Genomic DNA, 24801 nt, shown 5'->3' on the forward strand with positions numbered 1-24801 from the left:
TCTCCTCGTCTATTCTCTTTGCTTCTCTTCTCTTCTCTCTCTTTTCTACTCTTTCCATCCCCTTTCCTGCTCTTTCTTTCTCTCTCTCTCCCTCCCCTGGCTGTCATGATGTGAAGAACCTCCCCTACTACCCACTCCCACCATCATGGTATTTTGCCCAGGTGCATGGGGCCACTCAGGTACTGAACCCTCTAAAAGCATGAGCAAAATAAATCCTTCCTCCTTTAAGTCATGTTGCTCAGGTATTTGATCATAGCAGCACAAAACCTAACTAATACAGCATGAGCATATTTGTTTCTGCCTTCAGAACAACCTTCCACTACAATAGCTGCTAAGCCATTGATTTTGCTCTTGCTCGGTGTCCTTTGACAGCCATCTTCTTGGTTGTCTTTCCCATGGATTCCCTCTTTAGCCACTCTCACTGCTGCTTCTGCCTACTAACAGTATGAATTTCCCACCCAATCATCATCCATAAGTCTTAAAGCTCTTTCTTACTCCTCACTCCTCATTTCTTCATCATGCTGGGAAGTTTCGAAAGGCTCTGGAATTTCAGAGGAGTAGGAAGCGAAGCATGAGTTTTGTAGGCAAAGGCAGCCTGAGTTTCAATTCCACTTCTGCCACTTAATAATGTCATGGAAAAGTCACTTCATGTCTCTGAATTTTAGCTTTCTCCCTAGTTAGGCTGGAATCTTCTGTCAACTTGGTAAGGTTGATAAGAGGGTTAAGAATAACACATGGAAAATGCCTGACAATTCACGTGAGCTATTAATTGTTATTGAAGATCTTCTTCCCATATTCACTGATCACCTGGTTTTTTAATGATTTTCGCAGCTAAGACTTAGATCCTCAACTGTCTCTCAGTGCCACACTGAATTCCTGGTCTTTCTGACCCTGTGCTTCCCCAGTACATGGGGACTCTGTATGGTTCTTTGACTTCTTCCCTATTTCCTTCACAGTCTTCTTTCATTCTCTCATTGCTAAATGTGTATGTCCTTATCTATTTACAAACAATAAAAATTCATATACTCTAAAGTTTATAACATAAATTTGAACATCAGCATTAAAAGTATCAAAGGAAATACAGCAAATTTCTCTTAGTACTGGGCTTATAGGCAATTTTTTTTTCATTCCATTTTCCAAACTTCCTATGGAGCACACTATTTGTATAATAACTATTTGTGTACTAATAAATTAATGCCTATTTTAAAATATACAACAAGGTGTGGTGGCATACACTTGGAATCCCAGCACTTGAGAATAAAATTAAGCATCTGAAGCAAGCTTGGACTACATAGCAAGTTCAAGGCCAGCCTGGGATACGTGGTAAGATCCTTCCTTAAAAAAAAAAAAGTCAATCAAACAAACAAACAAAAACCAGAAGATACAAAACCACGTAGGCATCCTTGCATCTATCTGGCCCTTTCCACCAACAGATTCACCCATTTTCACTCTTAATTAATAAAATGCACTTTCTCTGAAGGCTTCTGTTTTTCTCATCATTATGTTGAAACTCTGAGTCCACCTATTTTTCCCAACAATGGGACAAGGTGGTGGCACAGGTGCAGAAACACAAATATACCTATGGCACGGGCACATCTGCATATCCCAGGGGACTTGCAGCTACATGCAGAGGATGCTGCTGATTGTGAAGCCTCTGACGCTTGATGCTGAGGACACTGCTCTAATTTAAACGGTATCAGAGTAAACAGGATGCTACATGTAGAATGATACTTCTCAAGCCCTTACCTGAAGACATAAAACCAAAATCAGAAACATCATATAGAGCTTTAAAGTGAAATCTGTAAATCGTTCTAGGAACCTGGTTGGGATCCACTATAGCCACCTGACCTCTCAATAGACAAAGAAAAGTGGACCACCTTCCTTAAAAATATTTCCCACCCATTCTTTCCCGGGACCCTCATGCATCAAAAACAAATCCCATATTTATTCAGTAAGTGAGCAAGGGGGAGAGGGGAAGATGTGTACTCCTGCCAAAAGTTTAGGGTCCCTATAAAAAAATATCCCCAAAGTATGCCAGTTTAGCCACAGCACATCTGGGAATTGTTTGAAGGATAATGACAGTAATAATTATGATTACTTGCACTTAATTCTCCCTCACAGGGGCGTTGTGAAGATTAATGAGTTAATGCTCATAATGTACTTTGGTTCCTCGATGAAAGCTCTCACGAAAGGCAGATTATTACTATGGTTATTATTGTTTATGTTAGGCCATTCCTGCGGCAGGACTCGCTTCACTGCCAGTCGTCTACATTCCCACCAAGTACAACCACTTCTCTAATGAGCAGACCACTGGCTTCAGCAGCGATCATGCCAAGCAGGACTCCCACACTTGAAGAAAGAAAAAGGCAGAGAGGCAGGAGGAACCACTGGCGGCAGCCCAAGTCCCTCGTGTCTATAAGACTTTGCTCAATATTCTCGGCTAAAGAGCAAGAACGTGAAGAAACAAAGAGGTAATTGTCACAATGACTTTCCCCTGTACAACAAATATATCCTAATAAAAATGGGGGAAAAAAGAAGCTATGAGGTGTTCAATGGGAACCATATTGACTATGTAAACATCTTCCCAAATAGAATGTCTGCAGACAAACCCATAGATGCAATCCCAAAACAGGTAGGTAGAGGAAACTAATGTTTAAAAAGACATAAAATAGTGTTGAATTATTTAAAATTAAAGACACATAAAAATAATAATATTAATCAACAGATTACTATTTAACATTAATTTTTTTTTAAAGAAAAGTTGCAAACTTGCCTCTCTTCCGTCCTTAGGCCTATTTGTTGAACAAAACAGGGTCCCTATCCTTAGAGAAGATGGGTTTTGGTGGAAAGGAGCGGTAGTGATGGTGGTGGTGGTGGTGGTGGTGATGGTGGTGCTTCTTGTTTCTTCGTTTTGTTTTGTTTTTGAGACAGGATGTCAGCATGTTACCCAGGTTGGTCTCCAAGTATCTGGGACTCCAGGTGTGCGCCAGCCCGGGCTTAAGAAGATGGATCTTGAAGGGTTTCGTCACCTGAATGTGGTCTGTTCAGGAGAGTAGGGGACTGTTAAAAAGTAGTGTATCTCTGGAAAGTTCCACGTGATACTCTCTAGCCCTAATCTTTAATTGCAAATGTAAACAACAGCTTATTTGTTAAATAATGAGACTTTTCTTTTGTTGGGGTTCAAAAAGTAATAAGTCACCAGAAGGGTTTTTTTGCACAGAACCTAGGTAATGATAAATGTTTGTAATGTACATCTGGTTCCTTAAGATACTCAACAATACACAGATGAACCCAAATGCCTTAGAACAAAATAGAAAGCAAAGACATCTTTCTTCCCTCTCCTAAACATCTCACTTCTAGCATCATTTTTCAACCTAAAGCTGTCATTTTATTCTACACCTTACCTCTGAGGGCCGTGGAATCTTGAGAGGAAGAAAATCAAGAGCCCTCTCTCTGCCACTAAAGGGAGAAGCTGCCGGCTGCCTATCTAACAGCCTCCCTCCCTCCTTCCACAGGAACAGAATCTTGGTTTGAGCTGAGCATGTTACTACCAGGAAGAAAGGGCCATACTTCCCAGTCTCCCTTGCAGCTAGATGTGGCCAGGTGACTAAGTTCTGGATAAGGAGAGCTTGGCAGAAATGTGTTGGCTCTAACTTAGCTGGCAAGTATCACTTTTCTCTTTCCCCACTTCCTCCTTCCTGCTCCCTGGTAATCTGACATGACAGCAGGAATTGTAGTAGCTATTAAGAACCATGAGTCAGCCTACAGGATGGAAGGCAGACTAATGCCCCCTTCCTCCTCTTCAGAGATGCCCACATCCAATCTCTGGAACCTGTGAATAACTTCCATGATGTAGCAAACCAGAATTCAGTTTGCAGATGGAATAAATATTACTAATGAGCTGGCCATAAAATAGGAGATCACCATGGATTATCCAAATGGGCCCAATTAATCACAAGAGTCCTTAGAAATGGAAGAGGGAGACAGAAGAAAACTAGAGAGATGGCAGAGTGAGAGATGAGCCAACAATGCCAGCTCTGAAAATGGAGAAAGGGGCCACAAGCCAGACGACTTCAGCAGCTTCTAGAAAATCCAAAAGGCAAAGAAATAGTTTCTTCCTTAACGCCTCCATCAGGAACACAGGGCTGTGGCCCTTGATTGTACCCGCTGATTGTATCCCCTTCATTGTATTCCATTTTGGACTCCTGATTTCCACAACTGTACAATAATACAATTGTGTGTTTTGGGACACTGAATTGGTGGTCATTCGTTATAGCAGCAATAGAAAACTCATACGCTGGTGCTGAGGATGGCAGAACAAAAAAATGAAAGTACCTTGCTCCATGCTGACTTTGTGGAGCTGCCACACTAGGCCTGGATAACTTGACTCTAGACATCTTTTATGTGAAACAATAATGCCTTTGGTGTTTCGGACATTATTATTTAGGGTTTTCTTTTATATGCAACAAAACACAGCTCCTAATTGATGCACTCCATTTTAGAGATATGAAATGCAGAATGCTTAAAGGTTACAAGATATAATTTATTGCTTTGCTTTCAGAATCAGAAGTAGCACCCAAGTGTCCTAACCCTCATCTGTATGATCTGCCAGGTAGAATACAACAGTTAGGTTTTCAGTGAAATCATCAGAAGGCCTTACTAAAAGATAGATTTAGTAAGAGTTTCTGAATCAGGAGATCTGGCTGGGGCCAAGGGGCTACACTTTGAGAGCACTACTGCACACTCTCCTTAGACCAGCCTCTGGTAACTACTGTCTCATTTCCAGATCCATGTCCAAAACCCAGTTCCCATAACCACATTCTTGAGTATAACACAGCTTCCTAGAGTCCTACCTTGTCTCTAGTCCTGACTACTGACTTCCTCTTGCTCCCTTCCCATCAAGTTAATTTTGCTCTCATCAGGTCATATTTCTGCTTCAAAACTGTGATAACATACCATGATTTATTAACTTAACTCTCAATCCCTCTGCAGAACTTTCAGGTTCTCCATATTTGCCTTCCCTTTCCCCTACCCATAAGCCACCATTCCTTTGGCTAGTCCTTTGAAGAGAGCTTGAGAAATGATTTTCTCATTTTATAACCAAGGAGTCTGACAGCACCCAGAGAGATGTGGCCAGGTGAAAGCCTTTGGCAAATCCAAACTGGGAACAAAGGACCATTCCAGTATGCCAAATGCTCCAAAGCAGCCAAACACTCTCCCTCTGGGAACGAAGAGACTTGCCCCTCAGATTCTGGCTAAAGGAGGCATCAGCAGGATGAGGTGGAATCATAATGTGCGTTTCAGTTAATTACTCCAGAAAGGGAAACCAGCCAGGACCTGCGAGTGTTTGTGTGCTGGTATTTGGAATTTTGAAAGAGAGGGAAACTTAGAGAAAATTGGCAGCAATTTCATCTGGCTCCAGCCAAAATGGTATCCTGTCCGTCCCCAAAGCAGGCATGTAGTTGTGCAGCTTTGCTGCTGGGCAGCAGCACTTGCTTTCTTTGTGCAAAAAAGGAGTGGAGAGGTGTGGGGACAGGAGAGGCTATGGGAGGGAGCATTGAACTCCCAGGAGGAAGAGCAATTCAGCTCAGGGCACGAGGAGCACCAAGTGACCTGCCACTGCTAAGCCCCATAGAAATTAGGGCTTTTGTTGGTTCCTCTCATCAAAATCAGTCTCCAAATAAACATAATATTAGCTGGGCCCTGACCAAGGATTCTGGAACCTGTACACTCAAGACTGTTCTTTAGGAAGGAACACATTTCTCTTTTTATGCTACACTTTTCTTCTGCTCCATGAAAACAAGAAATTTAAGTGTTTTGTGTCATTGTCCTCAATCTGGTCTGCTTTCTTCCATTTTCTTTCCTACTCTTTAGTTGTATAATCACTTCTTTGCTCTAAAAACAATTTGTTGCAGCCTAGGTTTTAATTGTCTCACCATGTTCTGCTGCTCTTTCCTATAACACCCAGGAGCTATGTACCCCAGGCTCTTGGTCCACTCACGCACACAAAGCCACCTTACTTCCTTCCAAATGCTCTGGAGACTGTCTTTGGTTAGTGAGTCTTCCAACAAATACTTAACTCCATTTCCCATCTTTTGAGGATAGTCTTGTCCCCCATTCTTCGAAATCAGTGTTCATGTTTTCTCATAAAGACCCACAAGAGCCTCTCTTGAACAGCACTGGTTAAGGGTTTAAAAAAACAAACAAAAAACAAAAGCTCCCCCCCAAAGGAGCTGTATGAACTACATTATTCATTAACTTCACTTCAAATCCCCCTGTAGAACTTTCAAGCTCTCCCTATTTGCATTCCCTTACCCCTCCTCACAAGTCACCATTCCTCTGACTAGTCCATTGAAGAAGGTTAGAGAAATAGAAGATTTCAGATGCGGAATGACTTCCTTCCAGAGTCCCTTCTTCAATGGCCTCATCAGAATGGTTTGGAGAAAGAAATGTGTGAAAAGTGTAATAGAAATTCAAGCACAGAGAAGATAATGTTTTTATTGAGATCTTGCCCCTCCGCTCGTTGAACTTTCTTATTCCTAAAATCTTCCCTTTCTTTCTTTCTTCACCCAGATACCTACTGTTTTTGCCTTTTCAGAACCAGAGTGACTAATCTCTGCACAATTTCAGTGGGAGGAGGGAGCTACCCTTGCCCTGAATAATTTTAGTGAACTTTATATTGCCTTACATGGATTTAATTGTGGGAAGATAACTGACAGATCACAATTAGAGAGAGAGAGAAAGAGAGAGAGAGAGAGAGAGAAGGTAGGGGAAAAGAAACAGTCCTAAACAGGACATATATTCTGGCTGAGAACTGACAGGCAGTGTACCCATGATGCCTGTGGGTCCCAGAGGACTCCTCAGCTCAATGGGCTACAGGCTAACACACCCTGAGAGTGATGGTAATTATCTCAGAGTTCTTTAGGTTTTCTTTGTGTTGGAGGGAAGAGGGGAGAGGGTAGCTGACATGTAAATGCAATGGGGGGTGGAAATTCCAGGTGAATTCTAAGAACCTGGCAAACAGGCATGTCTTCTCAGTATTTCCTTGTTTGGGCCCCCTCACTGGGAAGCTATCCTTTTCCTGGCTCTCTCATGGAATTTCTGTGTGGTCCTGGTCTTACTCATTAACCTCTCCCCTCCCGCATTTCATCATGTACATACGGGGATAGGATCAACTTCAAAGAGGTCCAGTGTCTAATTAATGTTTCTAAGGTGCCTTAAGATTCTTGGATGGAAAAAATAAAAACCACCACCTGTATGCATAATCTGAGACTACATGACAGCAGGTGGAAATTATTACTATTAGATCTGACTCTGAATATTTACCAAAGTCCTCCTCTGGGACATGAGAGAGGAGGACTCTCTCTCTCTCTTTCTTTCTCTCTCTTTCTCTCTCTCTCTCTCTCTCTCTCTCTCACGTGTGCTACATGAGAAGACAATATAATCAGCAATTAAAATGAAATAATAAGAAAGTGTAATATAACTAATGGCTTTAGGAAAGAAGAACCACTCTGCAAACATTCAGCTGCTCTCCCACCCCAACTCCTTGTGATAATCACAGATTAGCCTGTCTCTCACCACCCAGTCTTCTCCTTCCCTGTGGTCTAGCCAGGGCCAGACGGATACTGGAACTTAGTGGAAACATAGATGTAAAATAATGCATCTGAGATCAGAGAAGTAACCCTTTATAATAAGTCCTTAAAACAATCCCTCAAAACTTTCAATTCTCATCACTTTTCCTGGTTAGTCTACTAAATGCAACCAGCAATTTTTTATTTTAAGCTCTCATTTAGGTAGACAACACTACCATATTTGCAGAAGTCTTTTGATGCAACCATTTAAAAGATTTTGTAGGATTTCCTTCTTAACGTCCTCAGACTGGAAATCCATTTAGTCATTTATTTAACACAAATTTAGTGAGTCCTGTCTAAGACCAAAGAAACGGATAATCACCACATTGTAAGTTCTAAGGATGGGGACATACACTATCTGTGTGGTAGGAGGAGTGGGACCATTTTTAAGACCTATGGAGACAGTCTATTATGGAGATATTCTTGGTAAAGGATTGATAAACTCACCAAAGTGGTACAAGGGGAAAATGGTTACATGAAATTAAGTTTGGTTGATGTTGTCTGTTCTTTGTGAGATGTACTTCCTTTGTTTGATGATTCAGGAGTTTGATACGCTATCCCTAACCTCCAACTGAGCTATGGAAAGAACCTCCTTAATCTCTCTGCTATTCCATTAGCCAAGAGTCTGTTACCTTCCTATTTTCCACAGAAGAGATACTGAAACAATCCTTTGAATGTTCAAGACAGACAAGATTAGATTTTTATTATTCATGATTTTTCCAGAGAAATAAAACCAATAATACTTGTAGGAAACACTATAACTTATATAAGTATATAAGGAGATTCATTATAAGGGATGGGAGTCACATGATTATAGAGGCTGTCACATCTGAAATCTGCAAGGTTAGCCATCAGCCTAGAGACTCAAGACAGCCAAAGTTCTACTTCAAGTCCAAAGACCACCTGCTGTAGAACCTGGAAAAGCCAGACGCAGGAACTCAGCTGGAGTACCTCTCCTGCTTATGACACAGACAAGTTGATGCATGAAATTAACCATCACAGTTAAGAAGTCCCTATATTAACACAATTTTTTATTCCTTATAACATCTCTCCCTATAAGTGTACTTATAAACATCTATCCCCATTTCATCTCAATTTCACAAAGTTACAGAGAAATACCAGAATGACTAGAGAACAAATTCAATTACCTGGCCTTACTCCACCTACTACCATTTTTGATATATTGTCATAAAATTTGACTGTATTTTTCAAATGACAAAGAAGTTAGCTACAGAATTGCTTCCAAAATCTGTAAGACTACTTTAGTGCTGTAATTAGAAACAAAACTAATTTCTAAATGTCTGAGAAGCAACAGATTTTCCCAAGTCCCACCCAATTTCCTACTCCAAACTGAAGAAAATTCTAGCAGCTCAAAAAGCCTATGGCTTACTTCATTATCTGGTGTTCCACACTGACCAGGGAAGGAAGCAGAACAGGAACCATGGACACGAGCTGCTCTCAAAAAAACAGGTTAGCTTTGACTCAAAGTCATACACTACTACAGAAGAGCTGCAGTACACCATTTAATCTACATGTGTACTTGACCCTTTTAGCATAAAGGAGAAAACAATCTGACCTTTATTTCATTTCTAACTACTGATGGCACTGTGCCATTGACTTCAGATGGAGTAATACAGTGTGATCTTTGACTGCAGATTATAGATCTTTAGCACTGTCATCAATACAGTGAGCATTCAATAAATAGTTGGCAAATACATTACACTTGTTTTTCAACAGATAGTTAACAAAGGAAAAATTACAATAGTTGTTTTAAGTCATTTAACTTATATGTGGTCATATATACAACATATATGACTGAGTACTTATTATGTTCTGAACTCCATGGAGAACACAAATATGACTGTGACTCATTCCTACCCAAAGAAGCACAGAGGCCAGCACATGAGGGACAGACAAGCCAATGCTAAATTAAAGTAACTGTTCCAGGAATGGGGGAGATGGGATAAAGGAGAATGATAGACGGGGTGAATTCAACTATGATATGCTGTAAGAACTTTCGTAAATGTCACAATATATCCCTAACACAATAATAATAAAAAAAGAAAAAAAAATGAAAGTAAATGTCTTTACATAACAAAAGAATGTTTTTCATTTTATTTTCTCTAATATATTTTTAATTTACATTTTATAATGTATCACATTACCTTTTCTAATGTATGTTCAATAAAATAGTAGTTTGATATGTTTTGCAGTTATTTGACCCATAAAAATATTTAAAATAGCAATGTAAAAGACACCATAATAGGGCGGACTAGCGTAGCAGACTTGGACTACCAAAGCGAAGCGGAATCACTTTCCCTCAGCTGCCTTATTTGCATCATCATGCCATAGAACATACCTAAAATATTTTCGTAAATGATACCCAATGGTGTGTTCCAGAGGCGTTACCATGACCAGTCCATGAATAGACATGAGCAAACTGGAGAAGATACTGAGTGAGTACTGATAATGGAGTATTGCTGATTATTTCCATGGGCGGCATCTATAGTTTTTCATCTCCATGACTTTGAACTAGGAATGATTCAGTATCAGAGTTGGCAATCACACTCCTGCACTAGTACACTGCAACCTACTTCGGAGCCACACGACGGCCCTCCCTGATTAGTTACTCCATATTCTGTATTCACAAGAACCCCCTCCCCCACAGCACCTGGTGCCAACTTCCACACAATTCAGATCTCTACAGTTAATGTGCTATAAGGCCCAGCAGAAAATCATTCTCATGTGGTACAAAAGGTGACATCTGTAACAATCAGAGACCATTCTCAGGAGCAGCCCGGTGCTGTGGTAGGAGGCACTGCATGCACTTGTTTATATTTTATCTTCAGATATCAGATCTAGAAATATAAAATCTTGAACAAGAAATGTTCTTGAAAGGAAATGTTCCTTTAAGACAGACTAATTATACAAATGAGAAATCAAAGGCCAAAGTAACACACTTAGGAAGTAGTGAAGTCAGGACAATATTCTAGATTTCCTTGTTCTTTCAAGTCTGTCAATACTCTTAAGAGGAACATTAACTAGAGATGCTAACATCTCACCACTAATAAATGCCACATGAATTGCCTAAAGTCCAGGACCCATTTACAACTGCATTTTTCTTATATCAGCAAGACCCAATGCACATGAAAACTTGCAGCCACCTGAAAGGAATTGGGAATCTCAGAACTGATGTGTAGAGATCAGACAATGAGCAGACAACTGCAAATAGGAAAGAAGCTTGAGAGAAACCTGAGCCTCTACAAGGCTTCAACTCCTTGAAGATGGGAATTATGTGTGATTAATCTTTATCCACTGTGCTTAGCAATTCCTGACAATAGACGCTCAATAAAGCTTTATGTGTGGAATGAGTGGCTTTATGTAGAGCTTCAAAACAACACCGAATAAGAGTAATAGTCACATGAATGTGTCATAGATACTCAGCACAGCACCTCCCCAAAGGTCGCAGTATTTACAAAAACAAAGAGGAGTTGCTGGCATTTGTTCATTGAATAATAAGACCAAACCTCACCTCATTGATTTGGAAGCTGATGGCCTTATTAAGAAAGCAATAGAATGTCTCAAACCAGGCAAAGTAATTTCTCCCTTTCTTTCAGAGCTACTTTAAACTTCACATTTGCCTATTAAGTAGCAACCATTTCCTTTGTCATGAGTTTCATGAATGTGTGACTTCACTTATCAGCCCAAAGTTATTCTTTTTTTAAATGATGAGAGACAGAGAGTCAAATAAATCAATGCTAAATAAAATAGTGGGACTTATTTACACTTCTAGGAATGGCACTCCCCTACTCAGAGAACCTTGTGTGTTTAACCAACATTGTCATAAAACTAGAAGTCACCTGGCTCATGGAACAAGGCTGCTCAACCAGCAAGGCATACAGGTCTTCAGGGGATTCCTTGAAGCAAATAAGGAGAAAAGATGCTGCTGTTATTGACAAAAAAGGACAAGGACTCTGGATCATCCCTGACATTACCTCATAAGCACCTGTTAAATGTTTGCCAGCACAAGCTGACACAAGTTGGAAAAAAATGACATTATGGTTAAAAACCAAGATTTGTAAAAATATTTAATGTCATGGAAAACCCTTTATGATCCCAATCGAATAAAAACTTTTTGTGTAAATTAATTGTATAAATACTGTGCAAACTTCTCCAACACTTAATGGCTCGAAACTTAATAGCACATTTATTTTGCTCATGAATCATCATTTTGACAAGACTCAGTGGGAGGAGGTCATTGCTCCACTCAACGGCTGGGCTGGAATGCCTAAAGTCATGCTCAATCACACATCTGGCTTAGGGCTAGGAGTCTCAGTATCTCTCTGTGGGGTCTCTCTATGCTTTCTTCTTCTAGGGGGTAGTCATGGCATAGTGACTGCTTTAAAGGTTGAGCACTGACAGAGAGAGAGAGAGAGAGCTGACATGCATTCTCTCACCTAACTTTCTAAATTGCATAGCCTCATGTCCTCCAAGATTCAAGGCAAGAAGCACAATCTCTCACCAGAGGAGGGTCAATGTCACCTTATTTTTAAAGCATGAAAGATGGCGTGTATATTGATGTGGCCAACTTTGACACACAAAGATGTAAGTGTTCAAGTTCAGACTCAAATTGGTGAAAGACACAAATCCATAACTGCCAAATCTTCGTAACTTCCAGATATATTCTGTTTCATAGACTTGTTAGATAATGTGAAAACAATTAAGTTCTCTAGGCTTAAACAAACTAAAACAGACCAACAAAAGGGAAATCAAAGTATCACAGGACTGGAAAGAACCTGAAAAATGAAAAACAATTTTAAGACCAGAGGAAGCCAGGTGTGGTGGATGCACTCCTGTAACCTTAGCACTTGGGAGGCAGAGGCAGGAAGATCAAGAGTTCAAGGCCAACCTGGGCTACATTCTATGTTTGAGGTCAGCCTGAGCTATGTAGTGAGACCTTGTTTCAAAAACTAAGACCACGGTGGCATTAGCTTATGTGCGGTCAGCTTCCTTTCTCTGGTAGCTAGCCTCCAATAAGGCCCCTGGTGATCCTTTCTGCTTATATTCACATCTGTGTTACTCAGTTTTCTGTTATTGTAACAAATAACTGAGTAAATCAACTTTATAAAATGAAAAGGTTCATTTCATCTCAGTTTTGGAGGCTTCTGTCCGTGGCCAGTAGGTCCCACTGCTTTTGGGCCTGTAGTAAAGCAGAGCAGTACATCATGGCAGGGAGTGCATGGAGAAGCAAAGCCATTCATGTCTTGGCCAGAAAATAAAAGGAGGTAGAGACCAGAGTTGCACAATCTCCTTCACGGGCACAGTGACCTAAAACTTCCCACTTGGCCCCACCTCCAACAAGTCCACTGCCTCCCAATAGTACATGAGCCTTGGTGGACATTCTGGATTCAAACTACAGCAACATCTTGTGTAATCTTCTCCCAGTGGAGTGAAGGCCAGACTTGTGGCTTACTTAGAACCATCAGAATGTCTCAAAAATGATGGACTGTCTCTCCTGAGGTTCAGTTAGAAAAAGACTAGCTCTCCATATCTCACTCTCCTCCTCTTTCTGAGGAAACAGCTGCTACATTGTGAGCTGCCCTGTGGAGAGGTCCAGGTAAAAAGGAACTGAGGGAGACTTCCACCAGTGACCAACAGGGGTCTGAGACCAACATCCCACAAAGAGCAGAGTGTACTCAAGAACCACATGAATAAGCATGGACCCTTCCCCTGAGCTTTCAGATGACACCACAGCCCTGATGGAGGGTTTTACTGCAGACACAGGAAAGAGAGCTTGAACCAGAAGCATCCAGCTAATCTTCTCTTAATTCAGGACCCACAGAAACAAACTGTGAGAAAATATATTTTTATTGTTTTCAGCCACTAAGTTTTAGGATGACTCACTCAATAGATAATACCGTGGGCTGAATTGTGTCCCCCTCCTCACCCAGAATTCAAATCTTGAAAGCCCAACCTCTCAGAACTCCTAAGAATGTGACTGTATTGGGAGACGCAGCCTTTAGAGAGGCATTAAGTTACAATGAGGCCATTAGGATGATCCCTAGTCCCATGGCACTGGTGTCCTTAAAAAAAGAAGAAGACACTGGGGATGGAACATACAGAGAAAACGTCACATGAAGACACAATAGGAAGGTGGCTATCTGGGAGCCAAGGAGAGAAGCCCCAAAAGAAACCAACCTCCTAATACTTTGATCTGATATTCCCAGCCTCCACAACTGAAAGAAAAAAAATTTTTATTGTTTAAGCCACCCAGTGTGTGGAATCCTGTTATAGCAACTCTAGCAAACTGTACCATTAGCTAACACACCTTATTTTATAGATGGTAGCGCAAAGCATCTTACCTCAGGTCAACTAGCTGGTTGGTAGTAAAGTGGCATGCATTTAAACACCTATGTCATTGTCAACTAACCTCTCTGGAAGTCATTCTCCTCATATGTAAATTGAAAGCTTAGACTGGACCAAGGGAGGCAACCAACTGGCTGGCTGCCAGTCTATGTAAATAAAGTTTTATTGGAACATGTGATGCTCATTTGTTTGTAAATGTCTCTGGCTGCTTTCAAACTATAACAGCAGCGTTAAAATAGGAGTTGAGCTGTTGCAATAGAAACTTTGTAATCAGGAAAGCTTGTAATATTTACTATCTGGCTCTTTATAGAATTTTGCCAGCCAACCCCTGCACTCAGTACTCGCCAAGGACTCAAGTTTCAAAACTTCACAGTTCTAGGAGTCTAGAACCTAAGAATCCAAACACCTAGTGTGATTGGTCAAACTAGACCAGTGCTTCTCCAAGCTGGTCCTCCACGATATCTACTGAATTGGAAATTATCACCGTGGGCTCAGAGACCTTAGGCCAGCTGTTTGTTTGTTTGTCTGTTTTGTGGTGCTAGTGATCAAACCCAGGGCTCATACATGCTAGCCAGTGCTCTTCCACTAAGCTACCCCTCCAGTTAAAGATCTGAGTTTTAACAAGCCCTCCATGCACTGATGGGGACTATGATATTACATTAATCTCCCAACTCATAATTGTTACACTAAAAATTGGATAAGAATTATTTTCTCTTTTAAAAAAGAGAGAGATAAATCAAAATAGTGATTCCCTCCCCAAAAGAGACATTTTAAAGGTCATAACCCAGTGATTCTTATAGAATGAAAAATGGAGGAAAAAAAATTAAATAATGATATGATGGTTTGATCTCTATCACTTATATCTCTCTTTGTGGAATTAGTTGAAAACCACAGCCATCAAACCATATGTTTACTTTAGCGGCCAGTTAGTACCATCCTCTAAATTGAGCAGCCTGACAATGTTAATCTCCTTACAGAAAATGCATTTTGCATTATACACTTGACATACTAAACAAAAGGCAGAGTCAAAGTGGTCTTTCCAAGACCCAGAAAATAAAGTTGAATTTTTATTTATTTATTGGAATTTTCCAAAGAAAAATTTCAGGGCATTAACTATGTTTTCCAAATGTAAACGCTTAAAAAAAAAGAAAGAAAGAAAGAAAGAAAGATTAAAAAAGAAGAAGAAACAGGAAGTCATGCCGCCCACACACTCAAAGGAGGAATCCCAGGACCAAACCCCATTTCCTGCCTTACAAGGTAACAGAAACGTCTCTTCTTTATCTAAAATCCGGTTCCTGTGCCACTCAGAATCAAGAGCTGAGCCAAAATGTTGGTTCGGAGTGGGCAGAAGGATTCTGTTTCTTTCTTCTGTTCCCCGAAAAACACAGAACTGCAGCTAAGTTCCCCTCTGCTTTTCATGTGTGACCTAGGACGGTCTTCCATTACCTCCCCATTCCAGTTGAACCCCCCAAGCTGCCCTTGCTTGGCCTGTGGTTGCCTGGAGCCTCTTCCACAGTTGCTGCTTCATATAGGATCAGTTCATGTGTGCATTCCAACCCAATCTTGGTGCCCTTCCTTAACCTTCTAGAACACTTGAGTTTTAGTCACACATAGCTAGAGATCAATGAAATACAACCAACGGCATGATTATCATTTTAGTTTGAGGCCTGTGTTACACAGCACAAAGACAAAGAAAGGTTTTGCAATGATCTGCTCACTTGCTATACTTTGTCACTTGGGAAAACACACTTTTATTTTAGTCATGACTTGCCATTTTTCCCACAATGTTCTCTATGGAATTGGGGATGGGGTATTAACCAATATACTAAATAATTCAATTGGGTCAAATTTCAGGTCTTGGATAAGGAATTTGCCTCCTTAGGAGGAATAGTTCACTCAAGAGAACTTTTAGGGATATTCACTAGTTATTATGACTATTTCTCCTGCAGAAATACATACCATAAAATGCATTCCCTCATGAATGAGAAACAAGCAGGAAAGTTGGCCAGGGATTTAATTCTGCAAAAAGATGTCACGTAGGAACTCCCAGATAGATGTTGATGGCGGACTTGCTCTCTAATTCAACAGTCAACAGTGTTAGATTCTCTAATGTTTTCCCCTCCAAAAATGACTAAGAAGCCATCCCTGAATATAAACTGGTACAATTGCTTTGGAAAGCAGTTTGGCAGTTTCTTGCAAAGCTAAACATATAGCAGCCTTCTGATCCATTATTCCACTGCTAGGTTTTATTCAGGTTTTGCCTGAATAAAAATATTTGCCAAAGCCAGAAGCCCTTGGTGCATGTCTGCAATCCTAGCTAGTTGGAGGTTGAGATTGTGAGGCCAGCCTGGGCAAGTCTAGATCTCAATGAATAGCTGGGTGCAGTGGCACATGCCTGTCATCCCAGCTACTAGGGGAAGCATAAAATAGAATGATCACAGTATAGGCCAGCTTAGGCAAAAAACAAGACTCTATCTCCAAAAAAACCAGAGCAAAAATGGCTAGCTAGACACATGTCTCAAGGGTACAGCATCTGCCTAACAAGAGTGAAGCCCTGCGTTCAAATCCCAGTACTGCCCAGGACTACCAAAAATTGTGTTAAAAAGTCCATTCACAAGAGAAAGGATTAAAAACTTATGGTGTATACCTACAATGGAACATCACTCAGTTTTGAAGAGGAGGTGCTTACCATACTGATGAATCTCAAAATCATAACTCTGAGTGCAATTAGACAAAGTCACTTGGGAAATCAGATTGGGTATCACTTCTAGTATTCTGAATTGTTTCATGCTGAGACACCTGGTCTCTTTCACTCCATATCCCTCATCAGCATCCCCAAACCCAGCTGAACACCAGAACAATCTGTGTTTTTAGTGTCTGAGGTTCAGACTTCCATCATAGCTTTTCTCCAAGACAAGAATAGAGACAATAAGGACAAATTGTCCTTTCCTTTCCACAAAGACAAAAAAGGGGACAAACACAGCCAAAGGGGCCAAGATGCAGGAATGTCCATGAACCACCAGGGATACCACAGAAACCAGTCTTCAGCAGGAATTTACCTTGAACTGCCTAACAGGACCTCTGAGTGGGTTTAGTCTAGGCTGCAGGCTTGATGGAGGAAGCAGTAGAGTGAGAGGAGGGAGAGACACCTGAGCAGATGTGCTACCCCAGGTCCTATCCTGGGGTATCTTGTCATTCTGACCTCACAGGAAAGCCCCCTGCTTCGCCAAGCTCTCTCTTACCAGGAAATGCCACTCTGTGCAGAGCAGCAGGTTAGCTACAAGTGTTCGATTCTGACACTTAACCTCAGGGTTTGCCAGTGACAACGCGACATTTGCGTTGTCCCAGGTCCACCCCAGACAAGCCTCAGTTTCTTATTTCTGACTCAACTGTGCCAATGGGGATAAAACTTTTTGATGTCTTATCATCCAGGATGTCTAGCTCTTAGATACACAATTTCCGAAACAAGTTTGAATGTGGATGGAGGGGATTCAGCCCCACAGGACAGACTTCATGACATCTCTCATCCACAGGACAGACTTCATGGCATCTCTCATAGGTATGAAGGCCTCTAAAATCACCTGGTAACTTTGTGGCGGAGAGTGGGGTGGTATGTGATTCTCAGTCTTAAGTCTAAGCTCAGTCACAGGAGACTTTTCGGTTTGAAACTTTCTCCTACCTGACTCGTGTGAGCTTGAACATCCCGTTGAAGGCGTGAGCTCTCCAAAAACACAATGCTCTCCTTGGCTCAGGAAATGGAGAGACCAGAAGTACCTTACAAGATAGAATATTAAGATCATATATTTAGTATAACAGAATGCTTCACAATCTGAGCTATTTTGCTCCCCAGGGGACATTTGGTAATGTCTGGGGACATTTTTACTTGTCACAACTAGGGGTGGAGGACATTACTGGTATCTAAGACCAGATGTTATTAAACACTTTACAGTGCACAAGAACTGTCCTTCCAACACACACAAATTCACACACATACACAAACACCAAAGAATTTTCAGACCCAATGGTACAAAGATTGAGAAACCCTGCTACACAATTAAAAAAAAATGTATTTTACAGGGGCTTCCCAATTTTATAGGAAAGTAAGCCACCTGCATGTTGAATTCAGTTTTCAGAATGTGGTTTTAGGCAAGCATCTAGTGTTCCTGCCTTGATTTCCCATGTTGGGAAAATGGGAATGACCCCATGTCATTCTTCTTTTCTCTCTCTTCTTCCCTGAGAGCTGCTAATGAATGTTTGCTTGGTACTTTGAAGACTCTAATTACTGTTATCCCCGGGATATCAGTTCCAGATTGTGGGGTACCTGAGAGTCCTGCCGATGGGGAGATACTGAATGCCAGGAGCCCTGTCACACTTGTTGCTCTTTATCATTCTCAAAAGGCAGTATCAAGCCCTTAGGCTTTAATTACACCAAGTTCAATTACTCAAATCAACTCTAGAATCTGCTGAAGGAAACCATGGGTTCTCACAATTAAATCACAGCTTTCCCAAAGTCAAGGACACAGGACTTCAGCTAAGGGCTTCTGATTGTCAGCAAGAGTCAGAAAAACTTAGCATGTTGAAAGCATTCAGCAAATCTCTTGTTGATTGACTGCTTGATGCATAATTCAGATAAAATGTACAGCAAAGGTGGGGATACCTGAGTTTCAAAGTTGCCAGGAGAATTCAGAAACTTTTCCAGTGCCTCCCACTTAGTAACCAGAGTCCCTTAAAAAAAATTAGAGCCAAGCATGGTGATGCACACCTGTAATCCCAGTATTTGGGAGGCTGAGGCAGGAGGATCTTGAGTCCAAGGCCAGCCAGGGCTACATCTCAAGACCCTGTTTCAAATAATAGTAAGTTTGGATGCCAAAGTCTTCTGGGTGACCACAAAGTTAGATCCTCACAAAGTTCTTGCCAAGTGGACAATGATGACCTTATGTCTGAAGCCCAAGTATACCTACCTAAAGCAAGAAGAGCATCTACAATGTAGTTCCCTCTCATCACCAGGTCCTGATCTGCTCACCCTTCTATTTGGAAACGTCTAAGCACATAGTGACCAAGCTACAAAACTCCACTGCGGACACATTGCCATGGAGTGGCAGTAAGAAGCCCAACCCTCAAAGACAGGATGTCTGCCCTCATGGAGCATTCAAGTGCCTTGAGAAGTCAAGAGTAACATCAAATTGCAGCGACCTCGCCATGCTAGGTATATGTGAGTGTTCATTTGCACAGAAGATAAAGAAAATTCAGAGGAAATTCGAACTGAAAGGGGTTGGGCAGGTGTCTTAGGGAAGCATAGGTAGGAGTTCAGGAAAGACAATGCCAAAGAAGCCACCTAAGCCATCCTTCTCAGCTCCCTTCCAAGTGCATATTTTCCAGACAAAATTTCACCACAAGGGGAAAGGCCCTGAGTTCTGCCATGTGCTTTTTTATTTTTTTTTTTCTGTTGCCCAACTGTGAGGCTATTGAGTGTAGAATCTCTCAGTGATCCACAGAGAACTGAAGGAGTCCTATGTATGTCTCAGACCTGAGTGTGAGGTTTCACCTCTCTCACCAGTTCCTGGCTGATGTTGACAGTGTGGTCTGTGGACTTCACTTTGAGAACCACTGAGTGAGATAAGGCTAGGTAACAGCAAAATTCAACACCCCTCCAGGGAAAACCATTGCTGTAGTTTGGATATGGTTTGAGTGAGTGGAAGATGATCTTCACTATGACAGTATTAAGAGGTGGTGGGACCTTTAAGAGGTGGGACCTGGTGAGAAGTTGTTGGGTTACTGAAGGCATCTCCCCCAGAAGGGATTAAGGTGAGTCAGACATGGAGGCATACATCTGTAATCCCAGCTATCTGGGAGGTGGAAGCAGGAGATTGTGGTCCTGGGCCAGCCAGGGCAAAAGCATGAGACACTATCTGAAATAAACTTAAAGCAAAAAGGTCTCGAGATGAGGCTCAAGTGGAAAAGCATCTGCCTAACAAGCTCGAGACTGTTGAGATCAATCCCCATTACCTTAGAAAGGGGAGAGGGGATTATGGTAGTGAGTTCATTCTTACAAGAGGGATGATAGAAAGAAAAGAAGCTCACCCCTCACCTCACTCTGGCTTCCGGTCTCTCAGTGTGGTCTCTCCCTCTCATGTGAACTCCTGCCACTGTGACACCTTCACTAGAACTGGGCTAATGCTGGCACCATATTCTTGAACTTGCAGAACTCTGAGCTAAATAAACCTCTTTTCTTTATCAAGTACCCAGCCTCAGGGATTTTGACTTAGTAGTGCAATCTTGCATCCTGCACATTCAACCAAAGCCTGGTCGGGAGCACTGACTCTTGGTGGAGCGGTACCTTCCAGCCTCGACAGTTATCACAGCATTTTTCTAGGTGTTCTACATTAGGATATCAGAAAATCTCCAAGACCCAACTCTGAGAGACAAACAGATCTTGAACCTCTGCCATGAACAGGGAGCTTTGCCAGGGTACCGTCCTGATGAAGTTCTCATGTCACTTTGATGGGTCCTGGTTAAACGATGTGCAAATGCTTCTCTGAGTTGACATAAAGTTAAGAAGTGAATGAACATGGATCTTGCGAGAGATTTTTAACACACATATACTACACACACCAACACACCCTGAAGTGACCTGGGACAGGAAGGGGTGGAGGCCAGAAAAAGGACTGAAGAGGAAAAACAAGGCTAGGCAGAGAACAGATAAACCACTCTGTGGTTAGGTCCAGACCATAGGAATTGAATCAATTCTGGAAAGTGGTTACCTCCCAGATCCGCTCTGTTCTCATCGTGTACATTTCTCACCAGCATTTTCTTCATTTTTAGAATGGCTTAGCAATAAGAGTAACATCTGTCCTCCTTGACATTTGACAGGCCCTCCTAAAAGTGGCCCTGGACGAGAGATCCTTTTGCCCAGGACAAGTACAAATTCATCCCCTCAGTGAAGACCACAGCTATTCTCTGCCAGCAGCGTGGCTTTTTATTTCTTTTTAATGAGTGAAGCTGAAAAATTAAGTTCACCAGCTGGAACTGCCAGGGAAATGTAAGACCACAAATACAATTATTAACTCAGTTGAAATGTATTATTAATAATAATGCCTAGCTCTGTTGTAGCATTTTCTGCCTTCAAAGCCATTCACAAACATCAACTAATTAATCCTTACCTCAGCATGGTGAAGTAATTAAGTATCATTATAGCCATTTTGCAGAGAGGGAAACTGAGGCACCCAGAGGTTAAGCGCCTTGCCCAAGGCCACAGAAAAGATGCGGTCTCAGAATCCCAAGTGTTCTCTGACTTCCAATCACACACTCAGAGCTCTCACTGCTGGGGAAAAGTGATGTCCTCTATCTAACAGAAAACATCACTCGAAACAGAAAGAGGAGAGGGAAGGAGAGGGAGAGGGAGAAAGAGAAGAAGGATAACTGATGGACAATTTCTGGCCCCTGCCTTTCATAGCACCTTGCTCCAAATAATCAAAATTATATTTTTCTTCAGAGCTTTCCTTCCTCATTAATTTTTAAAAGTACTGACTTAGAGGAAATGCCAAAGCATTTTAATGATGCATGAAATAAAAAAGTAATCGTAATAAAACCTGTGCCCACACAGAGAGAATAGAGCCTGGTATTTGGAGTGGCGATTTTCTTCCTCCCTCTGCTATTCGCAGCCGCTCTGTTTCTGTGCCATGTAGCTCAGCACAGCCAGAATGTTTTTTCTTTCTTTCTTTAAGAAAAGAAAATGAACACTGAGCCTTCGCAGGCTCAGCCAGAGCTGCACAACCTGGCATTTACTGCCCTTCTACTTCTGAACTTTTCTCAGAGATGCCGGTTCCATCAGAAAAGTTCATGTGGGTTTTCTTCTTCTTTTTCCCCTGTCTTTGGCTGAATTCTCTCCCTTTCTCTGTTATGATTTCAAATCTTTTCTTCAACAGGAAAAGTGAGGCTGACTCTTCCTAAGTCTCTCCACCCTTAGCCCAAAGGCCCTGTGGTTGGGAGTTACAGGCCTGAGACAGACTGAAAGTACTAAGTGTCACGTCATCATGTCACAAAGGCGTACGTGGGGCCCTTTGAACTGGCAGCAAATGTCTTCATGGGCTTCCCAGGGCCCCTCCCAGCAGAGGGTGCATGGGGAGGGAGAAGGAACAGAGACAAAGCAGTGGAGTAGCTGCTCACACCTGCTCCTCCTTAGTGGGAGACTCCATGGCCTCTCTCAGTACTACATCCCAGCTTGAACTACACCAGCACCACGACAGCATCTGTTCACCAGCATTACCTGTCTTCTGTGGGATCGCCTCAATGAACTCTTAACCCCCTCCCCACGCATACAGTTTCAAAGGCATATATACTGGTGGCTCACACCTGTTATCCTAGCTATTTGGGAGGCAGAGATCAGGAGGATTGCAGTTCAAAGGCAGCCCAGACATATAGCTCACAAGACCCTATCTAAAAAATTACCAAACCAAAATCAGGGCTGGAAGAGTAGCTCAAGCAGTAGAGAGTCTTCCTAGCAAGGCCCTCAGTTCAAACCCAAGTATTGCCAAAAAAAAAAAAAAGACATATATAACTAAAACAAACAACAACAACAAAAAAAAATCCAGAGAAAGCAAAACTTTAATTTGACAATTATAGGAAACACATTTGGGTGAAAAAAGCACATAGAAAAGAGCTGTACATGGTGGCTCATGCCTGTAATCCCAGCTACTAAAGAGGCAGAGGTCTGGAGGATCAAGGCCAGCCCAGGCAAAAAGTCATCAAGACCTCATCTCAACCAATAAACTGGCATGGTAGTGTGTGTCTATGGTCTCAGTGGTGCAGAGGTAGGAGGATGGCAATCTGAGTCCAGCCACCGGGCAAAAACAGCTGGGTGTGTAGCTCAAGTGTGGGACCCTGAGTTCAAATCCCAGTATCACAAAAAAAACTATATAGAAAAGCACAGAAGTAATTGCCATGGAATAATGGTTACTTTTGGGGGTATGGAAAGCTTCTGGGGTGACTGGTAAACTTCTGTTTCTTAACCCAGCAAAGGTCCGAAAGTGTTCACCTTATGATTGAGTTGTATTAAGTCAACATTTTCATATAGCCTTTCCTTTCTCTGTTATAGTTTGCATTTTTTAAAAAGGCTTAAAAGACAGGACTACATGGACTTCAATCACTGTACTCAGGGTTATTTATGCTAGGATCTCATGAAAATTGATGGCTTTTATCTTGCTTTGGCTTTAATAAAATAATTCTTATTTTCTCTCATTAAGTCTACGTATATCACTTAGAGTTTCTAAAGAATTGGTAATAAGTTTTGAGGTCGACAGATGGGCAAATTGGTTTTTGAGTATGTTGGGTGATGGGTGGGAAGAACAGCGAGATGACCTCTGAGTTTTCTTCCAGGATGAACAGTCTAGAAGTCTATGAAAAAAAAAATCCTCATGTTGAATTTAACTTCTCCTGGCTCCTTCTAACCCTCCACACTGATTGTGGCTCTGGAGTCCCTTCCCTGCAAGAAGTTGCTCCTCCTCCTCACCAAGAATCTCATAGCAATCATAATTATCCACAACCACCATCAGTAGTTGCTCTGAATGACTCCTCTGCACCAGGTCTTCTTCATGTGTTGTTCACCTCTTCCACACAAGGCCCTGTGAGCTGTGAACATGATTGCCCCTTCCATAAATGACAGAACTAAGCACAGAATGCTCAGACAACTTAACCAAGGGCCTGCTCCAGCAGGTAAGTACCAGAGTCAGGATTTGAACTCAGATTTGTCTCAACAACCCTACCCTTTTCAGTTTACAATATTGCCTCTTTTCTCCTCTCATGAATTCACAGACAGGAAAATTCTCATAGTCAGATAGCTCCAAATGAGGAAGAGGGACTGGACCAACTAGGGTGTAGGAGTTACTAGGATTTTGTAACTGAAGAATGGGATCCCAACTCCTTGTTGTATCACTTATCTATCATCTGGAAAATGTTGTAATTGGTATTTCCTCTTCTATAAAGCAGAATAGGCATGTGGACTGTGACCTACCTCAAAGAACTGTCCGCCTAATACATCTCTCCTGAATTCCTGCCATGTGCTAGCTGGTCTTGAAGAATATTTTGAGAGTTATGTTCGATCCATCCCTGTAGGCATCCTTATCTGAACCCTGCTTTCCCCCTTCTGGGTGCCACTAGGTCACCTCCCCATACTTACTGCTGGTTTCTCTTTGCTTGGCTATGTCCCCAACCAGACTCTGAGCTCCTGGAGGCCAGAGACTATGACTTACTCATGCCCCTAGCCATGTGCCTAGCACAGTGACCACACAGCATGTTTTTCGTGACCGTTGGTTAAGTAATACCTTGAAGACTTTTAGTAGATGATTAAACAGGTAAGGATTCAATGCAACAAACAGAACAAGTGGGGTGTGTGAAACAGAAAGGACTTAAATAGAGGGAATTTGGTGCTTACAGTATCGATAAAAGGTCTGGAGGGGTGGCTATGGGTTGAATTCCGTGATTGGAATCATGCCTGACTTACTACCTGTCCTTCTAGAACCCCAGTCATGCCCAGAAAACAATCCATCCTCAGTTCTAAAGATCACAAAGGGCAGTCCCATGCTTAGGAACATGCTTCTCGTACATGAATGTGGCCCAGTGCTTCAAGTCCCTGGGAACATGGGGAGTTAGGGAGACCACCATTTCCAAAGAGCTACATCAAGGTGAACTCAGAGTGCAAATGCACCTCATGACCTGTCTCCATCATCCTTGTGGCCCGTCATTCCCAGCTGCCCCTCACAGACCCCACTTGCTCAAACTTACCCTTCAGGTTTCTCCTACTTACAAA

General features: G+C 41.8%; 1 long non-coding RNA gene across 1 annotated transcript in view; it reads right to left on the bottom strand.

Annotated features, from left to right (window-relative positions):
* Positions 1 to 2684: 2684 nt before the first annotated feature.
* LOC141417305 (uncharacterized) overlaps positions 2685 to 24801 on the bottom strand; it is a 50693-nt gene continuing 28576 nt past the window's right edge. Inside the window, exons 3-4 of the long non-coding RNA XR_012441826.1 lie at positions 17677 to 17771; positions 2685 to 3040 (exon numbers count right to left, since the gene is read on the bottom strand). This is a non-coding gene — a long non-coding RNA (uncharacterized lncRNA). The remainder of the gene's footprint in view (positions 3041 to 17676; positions 17772 to 24801) is intronic.

Source organism: Castor canadensis, chromosome 15, assembly GCF_047511655.1.
Source record: "Castor canadensis chromosome 15, mCasCan1.hap1v2, whole genome shotgun sequence".
Taxonomy (NCBI): Eukaryota; Metazoa; Chordata; class Mammalia; order Rodentia; family Castoridae; genus Castor; species Castor canadensis.